This window comes from Myotis daubentonii, chromosome 16, assembly GCF_963259705.1.
Source record: "Myotis daubentonii chromosome 16, mMyoDau2.1, whole genome shotgun sequence".
In the NCBI taxonomy this organism is placed as follows: domain Eukaryota; kingdom Metazoa; phylum Chordata; class Mammalia; order Chiroptera; family Vespertilionidae; genus Myotis; species Myotis daubentonii.
In genome coordinates, this window is record NC_081855.1 from 3,465,364 (window position 1) to 3,483,166 (window position 17,803).

The window sequence follows — 17,803 nt, forward strand, 5'->3', positions numbered from 1 at the left end:
CCGCATCACTCGGTTCCTCTGAGACCCAGAGACACATTCACAGCTTGCAGCCATTCACAGCTCGCAGCCAGACCCCTACACCCCGTGACATTCACACGTAGGACAGACCAGCAGTATGCCGCCTCATTGATACACACACGGACTTCAACGCGCAGCCAAGAAGAGCTCACCCACCGGCTCGTAAGTCACTGGAAAAATATTAAAGCGTTCCCTCCCTCCCTTTTTATCTCTGGGTAGCGCGCGCGCGCGCGCACACACACACACACACACACACACACGCACGGAGACATTCACCCCCACCCCCAGTCCCTAAGCGCCACCGAGCCTCCTAGCCTGTGACCCGGAGCCCCGCAGTGAGCCGCTGGAGCGTCTCCCCTGCGCCCCCTTCCTCTCTGCTCCCCCTTCCTCTCCCCTCCCCCTCGTCTGGGGCGAGGGCTGCGCGCAGTCAAGCCCCCTTGTCGCGCGCCCCTCCCCACGCGCGTGTGCGCGCCCCCCTCCTCCCCCCCCCCCCCCCGCCCCGCGTCTGCATCGCGCTTTCCGAGTGGATGCGGCCACGGGGCGGTCTCTAATTACCTCCTGTCCCCTGGCGACCCGTGAATAATGGCTACTGAGGGCGCTCGCAGGGGCTGCTGAGAAGGAAACGCGGGGCGCGAGAGGCGCGGCGCGCGCGGGAGCGCGAGGGAGAAGGAGCGAGCCGGGCTGCGCGAGCGGCGGCGGAGAGAAAGGAATCGTGCGAGCGCTCACATTTTTTTCTCCCAAGGATCTTCTCCGGCTGCCGAGTTCTGGAAGGAGCGAAGGGGAGCAGGCGTGCGCGGAGGAGGAGGCTGCCTGGGGAAGGGAGACGGCGAGACGCGCAGCGCCGGCGCTGGGAGGCCCGGGAGGAGCCCGCAGGTATTGTTGGCGGAAGCTTTGTGCCTTCGGGGAGCCGTTCTGGGGTGCGCGGGCTCCCGGATCCCCGACCACCGCGGCGCTCCAAACCCGGCACCCCTCCCGCACGCCGCAATCTTGGCTGGAGTTGCAGCTTTGCCCGTTCGGGGGTTGGTTTTCCGTGTCGGCTGAGGGAATTGGTCTCAGGAGAAGGAATTTCTTTCCTTTTTTTTTTTTTTTTTTGCCGCAGTTTGGTTGTGCTGGAGATTCCTTCCTCCCCTTTCCTCCTCGGTCTTGGCGACAGTCGTACTGGCGGCAGGCGAGGGGCTGAGATGGAGGGATGAGATGGAGGGGCTAGTGGCAGTGGGTGGGGAGTGAGACACCGGGGAAGGAAGGAGTTTTTTTGCTCAAGTTCGCAATCTGCGCCCCAGAGCTGGCCAGGCCGGCGAGGGCCGTCTGCGCTCCGGGTCCTGCTCCCGGCAACCGGTGGGAAACTTCCCGAGAGCGCAGCCTCCTGGGGAACTTGGCGCCCCTGCCGCCTCCGGGTGCTTCCTCCGGCCGCCCGCCCGCCAGCGCTTACGGTTGTGCTCCCCACCCCCGCCTTCCTCTACCCCCAGCGGCTTCCGGATCTGCACCGAGCCGAGCTGAGCTCCGAACACTTCCCCTGGAGACCCCTCCCCACTCCTCGCGCGGCGCCTGCTGGATCTTGTGCCGAGTGGCCGGGCTGACAATGAAATCTGGCGCTTCTGCTGTCGGGTGGGGGTTAGTGGTAGCTTGGTCTCTCCTGGGGCTGCTGACCCTGTGGAGGGGACGGGGGCGGGGGGGGGGTGCTTGTTGGGGTAGAGACTTTGACGTAGGATGGCGCCTTGAGGGGTGGGGGCGGGGGCAGGTGAGCTGCAGGGAAGGCCGAGGCCTGAGTTCTGGCCCCGGGCGTGGATTCTTGGGCTTGCTGATTGGTGACTTCAGGATCATCGTCGGGCCTCCCCAACCTCAGCCTCCTCCCTCCGACTGGGCCTCCTCCCCTCCCGTACAATGCAGGCTTCCGAGGGGATCCTGAGGGTGGCGTGTGTGTGTGTGTGTGTGTGTGTGTGTGTGTGTGTGTTTCTTGCTATCCACAGCAGATGCTGCCCTGGTGACCGGCGATTCGGGCGCCTCATCCCCTCCCCCAGGGTCTGGGGGAGGGAGAGAAGAGGGGGAGGGGAGTGGTGGGAACTTCTTTTCCCACTGGGGCCTTAAGAAGGGAGAGAATTTCTGGGGATTGCAATCCTGAGAGGGGCTCAACTCAGAGTGGGGCCACGAGGTCAGAGGTTTCTGGGCACTCAAAGCTCCCAGATCCGTTTGCTCCTTTTTTATTTTTTTTTGGGGGGGGCTAGTTGGAACGGGGTTGGGGGAGGAGAGCCGATGGGAACCTGCCTTAATGGGATTCCCAGGTGTGCAGCCCAAGGGCTAGACAGGGACCCTGGAGCTGGACACCCAGGCGGTGAAGGAGATCCTCCCTGTTTAAAGGGGGTTCCTGGGGGAGTGTGGAGGCACCTGGGGGAGGGGAGTAGCAGACAGTTTTCAGGCCAGTCTGTGGCTTGGTCCAGGAATAGAGAGGGTTCCCCAGCTCTCTCGCCCCACATGGCAGGAACGGGCAGCAGGACCCTTGACTTGCTAGCAGGGAAGGAGCTAGCAGGGAAGGAGCTAGCAGATGCCTGGCGCTGCCACGAGCAGGACCTGGCGGGTGGAGCCTGAAATAAGAGCCAGAGAGGGTGTTGCCGCGGGGCCCCCTGTGGCCCTGAGGCTTTGAAAAAGGGCTACCTGACTTGGCAGGTCCACAGGAACTGGAAGTGTAATCATAGGGACTGGGGGGGGGGCACTTCTGCACTTGCCCCCATTCCCCCCCACCCCCCACCCCCCACAGCTAGAGGCTGGGTGGGTAAGGGTGAGTTTCTGACCCTTAGGTTGGACTGTGAGACCCTAGGTGCTGAGGGCAGAGCTGGGTGAGGTCATAGGGGGCCAGGGCCCAGTAGGGGGCAGGATTGATTTCTCCTCACTCCCAGGAGAAAGCACCCGGGTTAGGCACAAGCCCCTGATGTGTAGGTATTTGAGGGGCTGTCTTCTCTCTTCCCCACCCACCCCGAATTTCCGAATTTCCGTTTCCTGCTGGTGAGAACCAGTCCCTGGGGATCTTCGAGCCCTGAGGCCTGCGCAGGATGGGCCCTGGGCTTTAGACCAACACAGGAGTGAATGGACCAGTAATGAATGAATGAGGAAGGCTTCTCAATTGGAGGGGTTTAGCCTATTTTTTTTTTTTTAAGAAAAGGACCTTTTTAAAATATGGTTCATAGAACATCTGAAAAATGAAAAGAAACAAAGAGGGTCCTGAGCCTCCGCGCTGTGCCGGCGGGATGGTGGATGCGGCCTCCGCAGTCCTGTGGCTGGCGGTTGGCTTGTTGTTAAAGGCTCCGTCGTCATTCTCTGTCCGTCCGCTGTGTATCCTGCGCTCTCCTTTGGCACGCTAACAGCGGGCTTTTCCTGTTTTGCAACCAGCTCGTCATAAACACCATGTCTCCAGGCTCTTCCAATCTGGTGGATGTACCATCATTTCCTTAATATTCCCCTTTTGCTCAGCATTCTGGATGCTGCTGATGAATGAGGTGGTGGGTATATTTTTGTGTGGAAAGGCTTTTTGATGTTTAAGATGATTTCCAAAAAATGATTCTGCTGATGCCGAAGCCCCGACGCGCCTGCCGTAGAAGAAATGGGCCTCTCGTTTTCCCCGGAGAAGGGGCACATGATTCTCTTTCCTTCTAGCACAATCTAGAACCTTCTATGGGACCCAAAAGGAGCCTTGGCAATGAATCACCTGTTTAACCCTCCTCCTTTAACAGAGGAGGTGACGGGAGCCCAGAGAAGGGAGGGAGTCCCCAGGTCGCACCGCAGTTCTGGGCCCTGCAGCCGCCAGGAGTGGGCTACTGGTCTGCCATGTTGGTTTTGCATCCTGAGGGTCCCTAGGGCTCCTGTAGCCGGCCGGACCTCGCCTACCTCACATATGGGGACATTGAGACCCCCAGAGTGGAGAGAAGCACCCAGCATGCCTCCAACTGAGATGGGCTCCCAAGCCCTTCTGTGTCACACTCGCTGGCTGTGGCCACAGGATCTGGGGTCACCCAAGTTAGCAGCCTGCCATTGGCCAGCCATGTGATCCCTGTTGTCACCCCCCCCCCCCCTGCCACACACACACACATCTCACCCTTCCTCTTTGCCATCCCGTTTTCCAGAAGGAAAAGCCAAGAATCCAAAGCAGGTGCAGCGAGAGGGGTGAGACTTGCAGAGGTCAGAGGACCCCAGTGGTTCTGCCCCTCCCTTATGCCTCAGTTTACTTGTCCAAAGAGCAAAGTCTGGATCTGCTAGGAGTTGGGGGCAGGTGTTGCACAGGTACCCCCTGTGGGGGAGGGGAAGGACCAGCTACATCTTAAACTCTCCCTCTGACCTTAGACTGACCCCAGGAGGCCCCCTGGGGAGGGAGGGGAAGAGAGGACGAGACAAAGGAGAGAGAAAAGAAAGGAAGGGGAGACAATGGAGAAAAAGGAAGGGGCTAGAAAAGAGAAAGGGGAGGTTATTTAAAATGAAGAAAGAAGAGAGAAAATCCCTCCGCCAGAGGAGAAGTTGGGGACACCCTCCCTGTATGGGTATTGGGGGGCCAGGGTTGGATGGCCAGGAAAGGTTAGATATCCAGGGGCTCTGCCAGGGCTGTTTGGGGGGAGGGCCCGGGACTCAGAAAGATCCCAGGTGCACTCAGGTGACAGGGAGGCAAGACCTTGGTGACTTCTCTGCTCATGGCTCCCTGTCAGGATAGGTGGCAGGGCCCCTCAGCGTTGGGGGCTGGGACCAGGGTGTTGGTAGGGGCATTGTGGCTCTGACTTCCCATCGCAGGGAAGGGACCTTCTGTTCGCCTCCTGCCCGCATGCCCACCAGCCGTGGAGCGTAGAGCAGCCCTCTGTGAGGATGGGTATTTGGGCATTTCTGTGATGTGCCTCTGTGCTTGGGTGTGTCCCTGTAGGTGCCTGCACATCTGTGTGTGCCTTTGTGTGTGTGTGTGTCTGATCCTGTTTGTGTATTCTTGGGGGTTGGTGTGCCTGCCAGCCTGGGCATATGTGTGCCCACATGTGTGTGTGTCGGATTCTGTTTTCATATTTCTTAAGGGGTCTCTGTGCCTTGCAGCTTTGGCACGTGTGCATGCATCCATGCCTGTGTGTGCGAATCTGTGTGTGTCCCTGTCTGAATGTGCCCTGTCCCTGTTCCCGTTTGTGCATTTCTGGAGAGCATGCCCCAAGCTTGGGCACGTTCCTGTGTGACTGTGTGAGCACACGCTCTCCTGATGGCCCCAGAGGAACCCAGGCAGCGGGCTTTTCAAGCTGCTTTCAAGGTTGTGCGGGGTGGGTGAAAGGGTGGGGGAGCCTTCAGTTTGGAGGGTGGATAGAGGAAGGCAAAAGAAAATCTTAAAAGACTGTCTTCCCTCTGGTCTCCAAGGAGATCAGCCTGTGAAATGATCTGCACGTTAATTAAAAATGATTATATCCTGATTGAGCCGTTCCTGCTCACATCCCCTCCAAGGGAGAGGGTGAGGCTGAGACCAGCGGATGTGAAATGGGGCAGGTCCAACTGCAGGGCACACCAGCCAGCCCACAGCGGGGCGCGGCCTCGGAGGGGCTGAGCGGAGCGGTGTGGGGGTATGCGAGGAGGTTGAGTTGAGCTCCTCCTTCGAACATAAAAATACCCGTCCTGTGGGTGGTGCCCTCTGAGCTCTCGGGAGCTGGGTGGCAGCCACCAGGCCCCATGGATCCTCACTCACGTGCTGGGCGCCGGCCTGATTGTTTACACGGATCCTGTGAGTCAGCATTTGTAGCCCTGGGTTTACAGAGAGGTAACAAGCTTGAGGTCACAGAGCCAGAAGTTGGGGGCCCCAGGCTGGGCCCAGTCTTCTGACCCCCAGGCCCAGGTCCCCTTCCTAGCTCCCAGCTGTACCCAGGCTCACAATGAGGGGCCCTCCCTCTGCATGACCCTTGAGGAGCTGGAGGCTTCACGGACAGGCCCTCTCATCCTCCGCGAACCCCTGAGGTCGTTTCTTTCTGAGGCCCAGCTCCTGGGGTCAGGGCTGTGATGGCCATTCAAGGGGGCAGCCTGATGGCTTGCCGTCTGGGCAGCTCCTGTCTGACCCAGGTCACCTTTGCCAGACTGGGGATGGCCTCCCACTCCCACCCACCGTCCCCCAAGGTGGCTGATGTTCGGCCTCAGACCAGCCACAGGTGCCCCTTGGGGACTGCCAGCTGCCACGTACTGACACTCCTGGGTATATGCCACCAAGACCTTTCTGGAAAAAGTCGGGGCCTTGCCTGGGTACCTCGCCCCCAGCCAGCCCTGGAAGGACACCAGTGGTAGGAAAAAGTAGTTGTAACAATAATAACCCAGGTGGTCCCCAGCCTGCACTGGGATCGGTGTTGTGGTTCATGGAGTGTAGGTGCGGGGCGAGCCGCTCACATGGCTCTCGTGGAGACCTGGCTTCGGGGCAGCCTCATTCAGAAGCACCTGAGCGCCCCGGCCACGTGCAAGGGCCTTCCTGCTTCCCTGAGCCTAGCTTCCCCTTGGTGCAGTGGGCATCATAGCTCTTTCCTGGGAGCACTGCTGGGAAGGTCGGGAAACCAGGTCAAGCTTGTTCAAGTGCCTGGCGGCACCCGGCACACGGGTCACTCAGGGTTCACGTGTGCGTCTGTCCACGGGGCACCCGTGTGGCCACGCCGGCGCTGGTTTGCAGGCTTCGGAGGAGGGCGCACGGTCCTCCCGTGGGGCTTTCTAAGAGCTTGAGGTGATTGTCATCTCGGTCGGAGCCTCCAGCGCTAAGAAGCTCCTGGGACCCCCCTCCGCCCAGAAGCTGCGTTACCCGAGAATGGGAAAGGGAGGGATGTTTCTCCCGGACCAGGTTTCTTAGGGGAAACTTGACCAAGGGTAGGGCTCTGGGTCCAGAAATAGTCTTATGAAGAGCCAGAGAGCAGATGGGACCAGAAAAGTTAGCACCCACAGGCTCCCAAGGCAGAGTCAGGAGAGACACTGGCCGATGCTGGCTGATCCCACAAAAAGCCCTTTGCACTGAGGCATCAGAGAGACCCCGCCTGCCCAGGCCGTCCCTGCCAGGGGCCGCCCCCAAGAGCACCTTGAGCGTGGTGGTAGCTGTCTCTGCAGAAGACCCCTTCCGCCTCCCCAGGCCTGAGACCCTCCTTCCGTCCTGTGAGGGGGAGGCTGGGAAGTCCCGCCTCAACGGTGATCAGAGGATGAACTGGTGCCTGCATAATGCGGGCCCAGCCCCGGAGCCCTGCGCCCCGCAATGCTGGGGAGGGGCATCTGGCTCTCCTGAGGCTGCAGCTCAGCTGTGCCAGGGTGGCATATGGGGTGTCCACCATCTACCTTCTCAGGCCCCGGAACCAGATGTTTGCATGACATCTGGTCTGTGTCTGTCGGATCTAACCCAGCAGCCCACCCGTGGCCCCCAAAGTGCAGACTCCGGGGCTCACTACGACTGCCCGTGTCTGGCTTTGAGCCTCGGTCTGCAGGCCCGAGAGCTGTCAATGGTGCCGGCCTCTTGCACACCCCACCCACCCTGGCCCTTGTTAGCTGTCTTAGAGGTGAGGGTGTGGAAGCAGAGGGCTCACACCGGGGCCAGTCCTGAGGGTGCCGCGTTCCTGCAGCTGTTCCCACTGACCGGGCTGCAGAGACGGGTGCGGGGCATCCGACGGGCCTGGTGTGCAGGCCCAGCTCCATTTCCCACTCCCTTCCGTCTTGTCAGCATCCAGCTTGCAGCCTCGGAGGCGCTTGGAGGCTGGCTCCCGCGTCAGCGTGGGTCCGGGGGAGAGGACTGGGGCCCCAAGGCTGGGAGGGGACACAGGTGGCTGCAGAGGCAGCGTGATACAGCATGCTGGGAGGCCGGGCCGCGTGAAGGGGCCTGGTGAGTTCTAGAAGGTCAGACGGTAGGTGGGAACAGGGAAGTCATAGACAGGAGTGGAGGCTGAGTTCCCTGGGGCCTTGACTGCTGTGAAGCGATTGATCTAAAGAACGCGGGGAAAGAAGGGCCCCCCAGTGAGGATGGCAGCTGGAGTGGGCGCGGAGCTGGGGGCGCGTGGAGGGCGGGGACGCAGAGGCCTGGGTGTGGCTGCGTGCCCTCTGCCTGCCAGTTCTCCTGGCGGAGCCTCCGTTTCCTCCCGCAGAAATTCACTCCTGACCTCCGAGCCCCGAGCCTCCATCCTAACTCATTGGGCCCAGGCTGGACAGGGCCTCCTTATGACCGTGCTCCCCACTGCTGTGGGCTGGGGTGCTCTCCAGAGGGAAGCAGGCCTGGCCCGGCCCTGCAGCTTGTCACCTAGCCCGGGGCGGGGGGGGGGGGGTGATGGTTAAGTCTCCCTGAGAAGAGGCGGTCTGTGGGGAGCAGTAAATACCCCAGCAGATTGCAGTTCCTGGAAGAAGGCTTCTCACAGAGGAGGGATGCACCTGAGCCCAGGGAGGGGCAGGAGGGGAGCGGAGGGGGGGGCAGGAGGGGAGCGGGGGGGGCAGGAGGGGAGCGGAGGGGGGGGGTCAGGGCCATTGTCTCAGCTGAGATGTGCGATGGCCCTGCCGGTGCGCCTGGCACTTCCTGCTGCACCTGGAGCTACGTGCGTGCGTGCGTGCGTGCGTGCGTGACCTCAGTGGTCAGGAAAGGCTGGGAGGCAGGTGAGGCCTCGGGCTCAGTGTCCGCATGCCCACTGCTGGCCGAGCTCGCAGGGGTCTGTCTTTTCTGCTGTGGCCGCAGAGTCCCCGCTCAGTGGAGTGTGCCCCCGCCCAGACCTGGGTTGTCTGGCACCCCGCTTTTCCTGGTCTTTGGGGCTGATTCCGCAGGGTGGTGCCGGGGTCGCCCACACACGCCCCAGGCTCAGGGCCACGGGAAGACGCGGGCCGGGGCCGGGCGGGCGCCCCCGGCCAGGTCAGGGGCCGTGGAAGGGCTCAGTGCCGGGCGGGCGCCCAGCTCTCCTCGCGGGAACAAGGCTATGACCTGCTGGGCCAAGCCTGACCGCTGGCCCTGGCTAGACTGCTGGTCCCACCCAGGACCCATTCGCCATGTGTCCTCACGCCGTCCGCGATAGGACAGCTAGGACACCGTGTAGGGGCTTTTATGTCGCTCTCAGTGGACAAGAGCGTGGGCAGCAGAGGGGTGAGGCGGGCGGCTCTGCCCCCGGGGCCCCGGGAGGGCAGGGGTCTGGCCAGGAGCCCTATCCTTGACTCCCGCTTCCGTGCTCATTCTAACCCCAGCTACTGTGAACGGCTCTTGGGGAGCTGCTCTCCCTGTCATTAAAGCGCTGCTTGCGCTGATATGCGGGAGGGTGCGGTGTTCTCCGGGTAACCTTTTGCTGAAGTGACAGCGGCGATGAAAGGCCCGGAAGAGGTGGGTCTGGGCGGTGAGGACAGAGAATGCCGATGCAGGCGGAGCCTGGCCCCAGCTCTCCCAGCCCAACACGTCTGGCCATGTGGCTTTTCCCTCCCATTTTTGAGAGAGGGTCTTAGCTCCTAGAGGAGGGGAGGTCTAGGAAGAGAAAAAAGGGGTACCCAGGACTGAGGGGGATTGAGAGTAGGGGTGAGTGAGGCAAGAGCTGGCCAGTGTGGAGCGGCAGACGGAGGAACCGGGCTGGGGGCAAACTCAAGGGCGAGCGCAAGGTCTGTTCGCACATGCCCTTGGCCCCAGAGGACCAGAGAAGGGGGCTGTGAGGCCCCAGTTAATTAAGGCTGGCTCTAAATCGGGAAGATTAATAAATGGTAATTGTCCTCCCGCAGGAGCCGACCAGAGCTCACCGATGCCTCTGGGAGCCCAGATGATGAATTCCAACACCCCCCCCCCCCCTTCTAGAGTCTCGAATTCCCACCCACAAGTATCAGAGACAGACCTGGGGCAGAGCAGAGCCACCTGCGTCCTGCCTGTGTGTGGGTTCAGGGCATGGAGGTGTGTTACCTGCCTGTCCACGTGTCGGCACCTGAGGTCCTCGGACACAGACGGCACATCTGTGTGTGTGTGTGTGGCTGGTACCCCCACCCTCCATTCAGCTACCTCCAGGCTTCCCTCCCGAAGAACAGTGTCCCTCCAAGGACAAGGAGAGAGGACCCCGCAGGAAGCTCAGCAGGGCCCGGCTTCCCACCTTCTGTGGAGAGCAGTGCCTGGCTGTTTGACAGAGGTGACCCCAGGCTTCAGCTCCACCCAGAGAGGCCTGTGCCGTCTAGTAGCTCCCGGAGGGAGTGCCCTCTGAGGAGGTGTGGAAGCAGGTGCCAGTGTGCACCCTCCTCTCTTTTTTGGTCCCTTCTAAGCCCAGAGCCCTGGAGCCCGGAATGTCCCAGTGGCACCACGGCCGTCGCCGAGGGGGCCCATCTTGCTGGCCTGGACTGGTCGGAGAGACAGCTTGGCCCAGAGAGACCTGGAGAATGTGGATGAGGGGATAGTGTCAGTGCATGTGGACCTGTGTGTGTGTGTGTGTGTGTGTGTGCGCATTGGTGTGTGTTCTGTGCACTTGTGTGGATAGGGCTGCAAGTGTCGTGTGGACTTTTCTGTTGTGAGTGTGTGTGGGTGGCTCAGGGCTGGGAGTGCAGGGGGTGGGTGTTTCTGCGCATGTGTAGGTGTTGGCCGAACTCGCGTATGTGCATTGGCTGGGGGCGTGCTCTCGGCGAGGTATGTCGGGGGCTGTGCGAGGCCCTGCAGAGTCCTTTCTGGCCCGTTCCTTCCCGCCCAGGGCCCTCTCACCACACCCGCCTCCAGGTCAGGCCACTCCCAGCCGCCTCACACTCTGACCGTCCGTGCTCCCCGCTGCCAGGGACCAAACACCTGCCAGCACAGCTCTTCCCGTTACCCTGTTCCTGCTACAGACGGCCCCAGGGACAGGGAGGAGGCCACCAGCTCCGCTGGCCTCGCCCTAGGAGAGCCCGAGGAAGTGGGTTTCTGAGTTTCTGCAGCATCTAGGCCACGGGGGAGACCTTTCTGGAGACACCCCGGGCTTTTCCAGACGCGAGCTGGCGCGTTTCCAGAGACGGAACGCTCTTAGAAACCAGGCACGGCATTTCTGGAGCGGGTACACTCGTTTCTAGAGACAGACGGAAAGCACTGCTGGAGGAGGGGCATTTGGGAGATGAAATAGGACATTTCTCGAGAGCGGAGAGGACATTTTTTGGAGTAAAAGTGAGGCCTTTCTGGATTCTGGTTCCAACATTATTAGAGATGCAGCATTTCTGGAAACGGACAATTTCTAGAGATAAAGTGTTGCACATCTGGAAGTGGAATGTTTTGAGGATGGTACGGGAGTATTTTTGGACATAAAATAGGGCACTTCGGGATTTGAGGTGTTTTTGGAGATGGAAAGGCACCTCTCTGGAGAGGGGCGACGTTCCCGAGCAGTGGCGCGTTTTCGGGGCGCAGGCGGAACCTCGATAGGGAGCCCTGGCCTTACTGGAGGTGGGTTATATTTGGAGATGAACGGGGGCTATTTCTGGAGCGAAAATGGAACATTTCTGGATACAGCATCCTGGAGCTGAGAATTTCTGGACATTTTTGGAGGGAGATGGGATGTCTCAGGGATGAGGGGGACACAGACCTCTTGAGTGGGTGGGGGTCTCGCAGGGCCCAGGAACAGCCCCACCGGTGACACTTGGTTTGCAGGAGATGGACCTGTGTCCTATAGGGGAGGCTCCCGCCGCGGGCCCCTGCAGTGGCAGAGGCCGCCCCTCCCCCAGGCCTGTGCTGGATCCACCCCAGGGAGGCAGGCCCCCAGTCCGGCCTGGGAGCCCCCCTCAGGCTCCCTGCAGGAACAGACAGTGACTGGGTAGTTAAATCTAATTTCTTTCCATTTCCTTGAGCCTCTGAAGCTCCCTCCCCACCCTCTGCAGGAGCCTCCCCCTTTCCCAAGCCCCAGGGGCGGGGACCTCGGGCAGCTCTGAGGCCGGCCCGGTTCAGCAGAAGGATGGTGGGGCTACGAGGCTGAATGTGGGCAAAGGCCCTGATCCTGCTGGGGTCCCTGCTGATGGGGGGAGGGGAAGGGGGTCTCGGGCTACCGCCCCGAAGCAGATATGGAGGCCTGTCACCCTTGAGCCTGGAGCCCTGGGGTCATTCTTTCTCTTTCTTAATTGAAATTTCAGCCTCAGTAATCCTGCCACAGAGTGTGAGGCAGGGTGAGACCTGTGCCTGGCCAGTTTGGGGGAGGAGGGGTGGCCCCTCTCCTGTCCCCAGAAGGAGCCAGGCAGTGACAGCCTCCTTGCCCAGGGGCAGGGGACTGCCCAGCCAAACACTGGTGACGGGCATAGCATGGAGGCTGCAGAGGGTGAGCTTGGTTTTAGCCGGTGGCAAACTGCAGCTAAACAGCTGGTATGCCCACCCTGAGAATCTGGGGGGTGGGGGGGGGCTGGCCTGCTGCAGGCTGGAATGGGGCAGTCTGTGTTGGGAGCTTCTGAGCTAGGGTAGCAAGAGGGCGTGGCCCACCAGAACCACTGCCTCCTCCTGGGTCTGGTGGGGACCAGAGGGGTGGGCTGGCGGCTGTGAGTCAGAGCAGGTGGTGGCGCCAGGCCCAGTTCCTGGTTCAGGGCTGGGTGAGGGTGGCCTGGTGGGGGTAGGTGGCTGGGGGATGGGCAGCAGAGGAGCCTGTTTTCCCAGCTGCGGTCAGGCAGGCTGGGTGGTGCGCTGGGCCGGGTGCTGGGCCGGGTGTCTGTCTGTCTGTCTGTCTGTCTCTCCTCCTGGGTGGTCCCTGCCACCACTCAGGGCCTTGGGTCTGTCTGCTGGTGAGGGCAGAGGACTCCAGGGGCCAGTAGGGAACAGGGAGAAACCATGGACTCCAGAGGGGCCCAGGGCCCCCCTTCCTGGAGCTGGGAGGCAACTCTGATGTATTGGGGCAAAATGTCGAGGCTGCCAGCTGCTACCCACATTTGTAAAGACTTAGTCAATCCCTGGCCCCGGTGCTTGCAGGAAGCCAGAGGGTCTGCTTGGGCCTCTGGGGTCTCAGTCTTCCCCATCTGGGAAATGGGATCTGTGCTCAACTTGGTAGGAGTTTTGGGAGCTAAAATACCTGCAAAGTGCTCAACTCCGCCGGTGCGGGCTGTCTTGGTCACTGTCGTGAATACGCACGCCGGCCCGGGCAGACCCAGCCCCGCGCCCACAGGAGCTGGCGGAATGCAGCAGCTGTCTGGAGTGTCGTTACTGAGGTGTTTTCCCCAGCACCCAGGAATGTTTGTGGGGTACGCTCCCTGCCCAGGCCTTCTCCGCCCCTGGTGGGCAGGTTTTGTGACTGGAAGCGGAGGCCTTTGGCTTGAGGACATGAGGACGAGGTGGGGTGGGAGGCGCTGCCCCCTCCAGGCGCACTAGCACCCGCAGGACAAGCCGTCAGGTGTTCTCTGGAAAACCATTACAACGCACTCCATGCTCAGCAAGGCCTCGGGACTGTGCTTGCCGCCGGCTCCTCGGAGCGCCCGGCTGGGCTTCCGTGGGGGCAGGGAGGGCGACAGAGGTGCCTGGATGAGAGGGGACAAGTTGGCCCCAGGAACTGGGGAAGCAAAGAGGTCAGAGCAAATTAAAAACGCTCCATCCCCTTGCTGGGAGGGTGAGGTGGGGAGGGATGGAATGCAGAGAAAATCTGGCTCCCAGGGGTCAGGCAGGGCCTGTGGCCTTGGAGCCTGCGCTGGGCCCCTCCAGCCTGCAGAGCTCCAGACACGGCCCGCACCTGCACCTCCCCGACGTCCCGCCTCCCCCATGGCCTCCCCGCCTGCTGCTGGAGTGTTCTGAGGCCTTAAGTACCACCTGCCCTGAGCTGGGCTGGGTCCTCCCCACAGGGGGCTGGTGTTCTGGAGCCTCAGAGGCCTCCTGGGATGGGTCCTAGGCGCCAGCCTGCCCAGCCCACTGCTGAGCTGACCTTATCACCTTGGCCCAGGCAGAGGGCAGCCCTCCACCGTGCATGCAGCTGGCGGAGCCAACAGGACTCACCCCACTCCCCACTGTGAGGGGCAGGGGACACCTGATGCTGCCACCCACACCCCCAGGAATCGCAGACCAGGCTGAACCCCTTCCAAAGAGGACAGCGGGGACCCAGACCTCAGCACCCCAGAGGAGATGGGACAGCTCACCTGCATGTGCCAGGCCCCTGCCTAGGCTCTGGGCTTGGTGTCCGCCAGGATCTCACATCCGGGGGGAGAGGAGCAGCATAGACACATGGACCGCAGGCCTGGGAGGGCCAGGCCAGGCCCTGCCTGTCCCCAGCGGCTCCCGTGGCCTCTTTGTGGGGAGGACACTGGCCAGGGGCCCCCAGCTCCTCCATTCAGAGGAACACGAGGTCCTCAGGCTGATGATGTGCCCTCTTCCCCCGAAACACCTCCCAGAGCTCCGGCCCTCTCCAGCCGCCCTTGGAGAATGGGGTCGCCGTCCCCTTGTGCCTTCCCTCCCGCCCGCATGGAAAGTACTTCCCCTCTCAGCTCTGCGATGGGCAGGTGGGGGAGCCCTGACTTTGTGCTCAGACTTCCTGCAGGTGGTGGGGTGTCCTGTGAGGCAGGCAAGCCAGGCCCAGAGAGTGAAGAAGCCGCCCTGCCAGGGGCCCCCAGCGGCCGCTCTGGGACCGGAACTAACTGGCCGCCTCAGACGGATGCTTTGTCTGCGCTGGCCTGCACCGCGGCCCCAGGCATCCAGCGCTCCTCTTGTATTTATTTCTGCCCCGACCCCTGCAGGCCCCAGGGCAGACCCCATCTTGGTTTTCCCCAGAGCAAAGCTGCCTCTACTGGTCAGGCCAAGACAGAGGCTGGGGCTGAGCAGGGGAGAGGGGGTGCCTCTCGCCTTCGGTCACGCAGGGAGGGAGGCAGAGAATGAACTGCCCTTGACAGGGAGACATGGAGGGGGGAGGGGGGAGGGGGAGGGGGAGGGCAGGAGCAGACACACCTGAGATGAGCATACCCTCCCATTGGCACGTCAAGAGCGGGGTCACCATTTTTGTGTTCAGCACACATGCTCCCTCTTCCCCACCACTTTTCTGATCCCCCCCAAACCAGGAAGGTAGCATCTGACCAGCAGAGAAAGAAGGAAAGAGAAAAAGGGGAGATTAGTGGGAAGAAAATCTGATTTTGGAGTTACCTTAGTTACCAGCTCGCCCAGCCTTCCTGCACAGGGGCCCCTCCCTCGCGGCCTCTGTCACCCCCTAATGAGACATGGCCCTTGTCCGTGAGTTCTGCAGCGGGAAGGGGAGAGCCAAGGACTTTCCAGTAAGAAGGGGCTCTGGGGGGTTAAGTAGCTGCTCCTGTGTGTCCGAGGGCTCTCCTCTCCTGGTGCCCTGCCTGCCCTCCCCGGTCCCTGCAGCTCCTGGCTCCAGGTGGACAGAGAGCCGGGCTCTGGGGAGGCCCGTCCTGCATTGTTCTCATCTCTCCCGCCCGACACCCTGAGCTTAGCCGGGGCCACAGGAAGCATCTCCGTCCTGTGCAGGGAAGTGGAGGCCTGGCCGCTGCCTCGGTGCTGCGCCTGCCCCTTGGCCCAGCTCCCCGCGGCCGTGGCTTTGGGGCCGCTGGGAGGGGTGCAGAGGAAAGGCTGGTGGGGAGATAATGCTGGAGGGGGAGGGAGACAAGCAAAACCATTTGATCAGAAGCTACATATCTTAGGAGAGCGCATTTCAGCTCTTTTGGGAAGCTGGTCCTGTCCTTTAATTTTCTAATAAAAAGGAATTATGTTTGCTGAAAAGGCAGTAGTAGTAACCAGCTTGTAGCGGCCGTAATTCCCGTCTTGGGTGTCTGCCGGCTTGGAGCAGGGGGTGGCCTCCTGTGACCACAGGGGACACTGTGCAGGGGCCAAGGAGCAGGAGCACTGGGGCCTCCCTGGGCAGCAGGCTGCAGGCAGTGCCAGTGGCTCTGCTCTGCTCACCTGCCTGGGCTGTCCACCCCCAGCCCAGCCTCAAGCCATGGCTCCAAGCTTACTGCCCAGGCCCGAGACTCACAGCAGACACTTCCTAAATGTCTGTGGCAGCATGAACGAGTGAAATCTTACAGCCTGGGTAGCTGCAGGCCGATTCTAGCAGGATCTTTGTTGAATGAATGGATGCGGGAAGGCATGTCTGCCTGCTCTCCGAATCTGTCTGCAACGGCTTGCCAACCTTGCATACCCTCCCCCCAAGCCCCTGGCCCTGAATTGACTGGAAACTTTGCCAAAAATCCTTATCATTAAAAAAAAAAATAACGTGTTCATTGTTGAGAGAGAGAGCGAGAGAAGCAGTATGTGCAGTCGGAAGTTTCCATCCCACAGCTCTAGGCCTGAGTCTGAGGAGTCACGCTGGAGTCCACCTTTAGCTCTTCCTCTCCCCAGGAACTCTGCGTGTTTCTCGTGAGGCTGGAGTTTTACTCCGTGGGACACTTCCACACACTGTTCTGCAACTCCACGGGCCTCCTCCATCACCCCGCGCCCGCATGGCCAGCTCTGCTGCTGTCACAAATGCCTTCGTCCCAGTCCCAGCTCCAAGAGCTGGTGTGGGCGGAACACTTACCGGCGGCACTCCTAGGGCAGTCCTGGCTTGGAAGGAATCTGCTCCGTTCCGTGCCCCAACGCTTTCTGTGCCCCTTCTGTGCACAGGCCGCGGGCACAGGCCCTCCATGGCTCTGGGAGGGCGAGGGAGTGCGTCCAGGAGCCCATCGCTGCTGGCACCAGCTGCCATCAGACTAGTTTGTGCCACTGTGGATGCCAGGGCTCGTGGGGCATCAGAGCTCACCCACAGCGTTCTCTCTGGAGCTGCCTCCTGCCCCCACCCCACATCCCGCTACCAGACTCTTCAACCAGCAGACTAGGGAGCAGCCTGGGGCTCGTCTGGTTAGGCACTTGGGAGGACAAGCAGACATGCCCAGCACCCCGCTCCTGTCCTCGGGCTCCTGAACCCCAGTCCGAGGGGTGGCCCAGGAGTCAGAATTTAACAAGCCCCTTGGGTGCTGCGGGGCCCGCAAGGACCCAGGACCAGCCCGAGGCGTAGTGGGGGCAGGGACATTTTTTAGGCGGCCCAGGGACCAGTCCTCTGTGGCCCTGGGTGGGCAGCGAGAGACCCATGTGCTGGAAGAGGGGAGGGCAAGGGGCCAGCAGGAGGCGCTGTTTCGGAAGATTCTGGTTGGGCAGTGGGGCTGGTACCCTGTGTCCCCTGCCTATTCTCGGCACGTAGTAAATGCTTCAGAGACGCTGCCCACAGAATAGTGATCGTGTGAATGGGCGCTGGTGTCTGTGCTGACTGTGGGCTACCTGTGGGATGGCCGGGGTCAGCCCCACTTGCTGGCACAAAGCTTGGTGGGGGAGACCCAGCCGCCGCCTGCGGCAGCTTGGGGTCCAGCTTCCAGTGCCCCCGCCTGCCCTGCTGTGGCTGCTCTGCTCAGTGGCTCGCACCCGCCAGCGCAGCGCGTAAGCGGCCGTGAGGGTTCGTGGCCAGGAGGCAAGGGCTTTGCTCCCAACAGGGTCCAGCAGAGGCCGTTGGCCCTGAGCAGCCGGGGATAGTGTTTATTCAAAATCACTTTGTAATTGCAAGAGAGACGATGGTTATGAATAGAAAAGGGAAAGATGACGGAGGGACATAAAACAATAGGACAGCCCAGCCGGTGTGGCTCAGTGGTTGAGCGTTGACCAGGAGCCTGCCCGTCCGCTTCCCGGTCAGGGCACATGCCCAGGTTGCAGGCTCCATCCCAGCAGGGGGCGTGCAGGAGGCAGCCCATTGGTGTTGATGTTTCTGTCTCTCTCTCCCTCTCCTGTCCTCTCTGAAATCAATAAAAAATAGGTCACAGTCCTCGCCAGGCTTCCCAGAGGCCCCTGCTTTTACTAGCTCCATGTGGGCCTTTGGGCTGTTTCTGGTGCTTCTGGGCCCCGCCTTTAGGGGGTGCTCTCTGACCTGCTGGGGAGGCTGATAGCTGACACATG

The 17,803-nt window shown here is 61.4% G+C and overlaps 1 protein-coding gene across 2 annotated transcripts in view; it reads left to right on the forward strand.

Annotated features, from left to right (window-relative positions):
• Window positions 1-17,803, forward strand: part of RAI1 (retinoic acid induced 1) — a 113,158-nt gene that overhangs the window by 43,705 nt on the left and 51,650 nt on the right. The window contains exon 2 of one of the 2 annotated variants that reach the window (XM_059668352.1): window positions 761-891. The exons of the other annotated variant lie outside the window; for it this stretch is intronic. The gene's annotated coding sequence lies outside the window, so the exon portion shown is untranslated. The remainder of the gene's footprint in view (window positions 1-760; window positions 892-17,803) is intronic. 2 annotated transcript variants of the gene reach the window in all.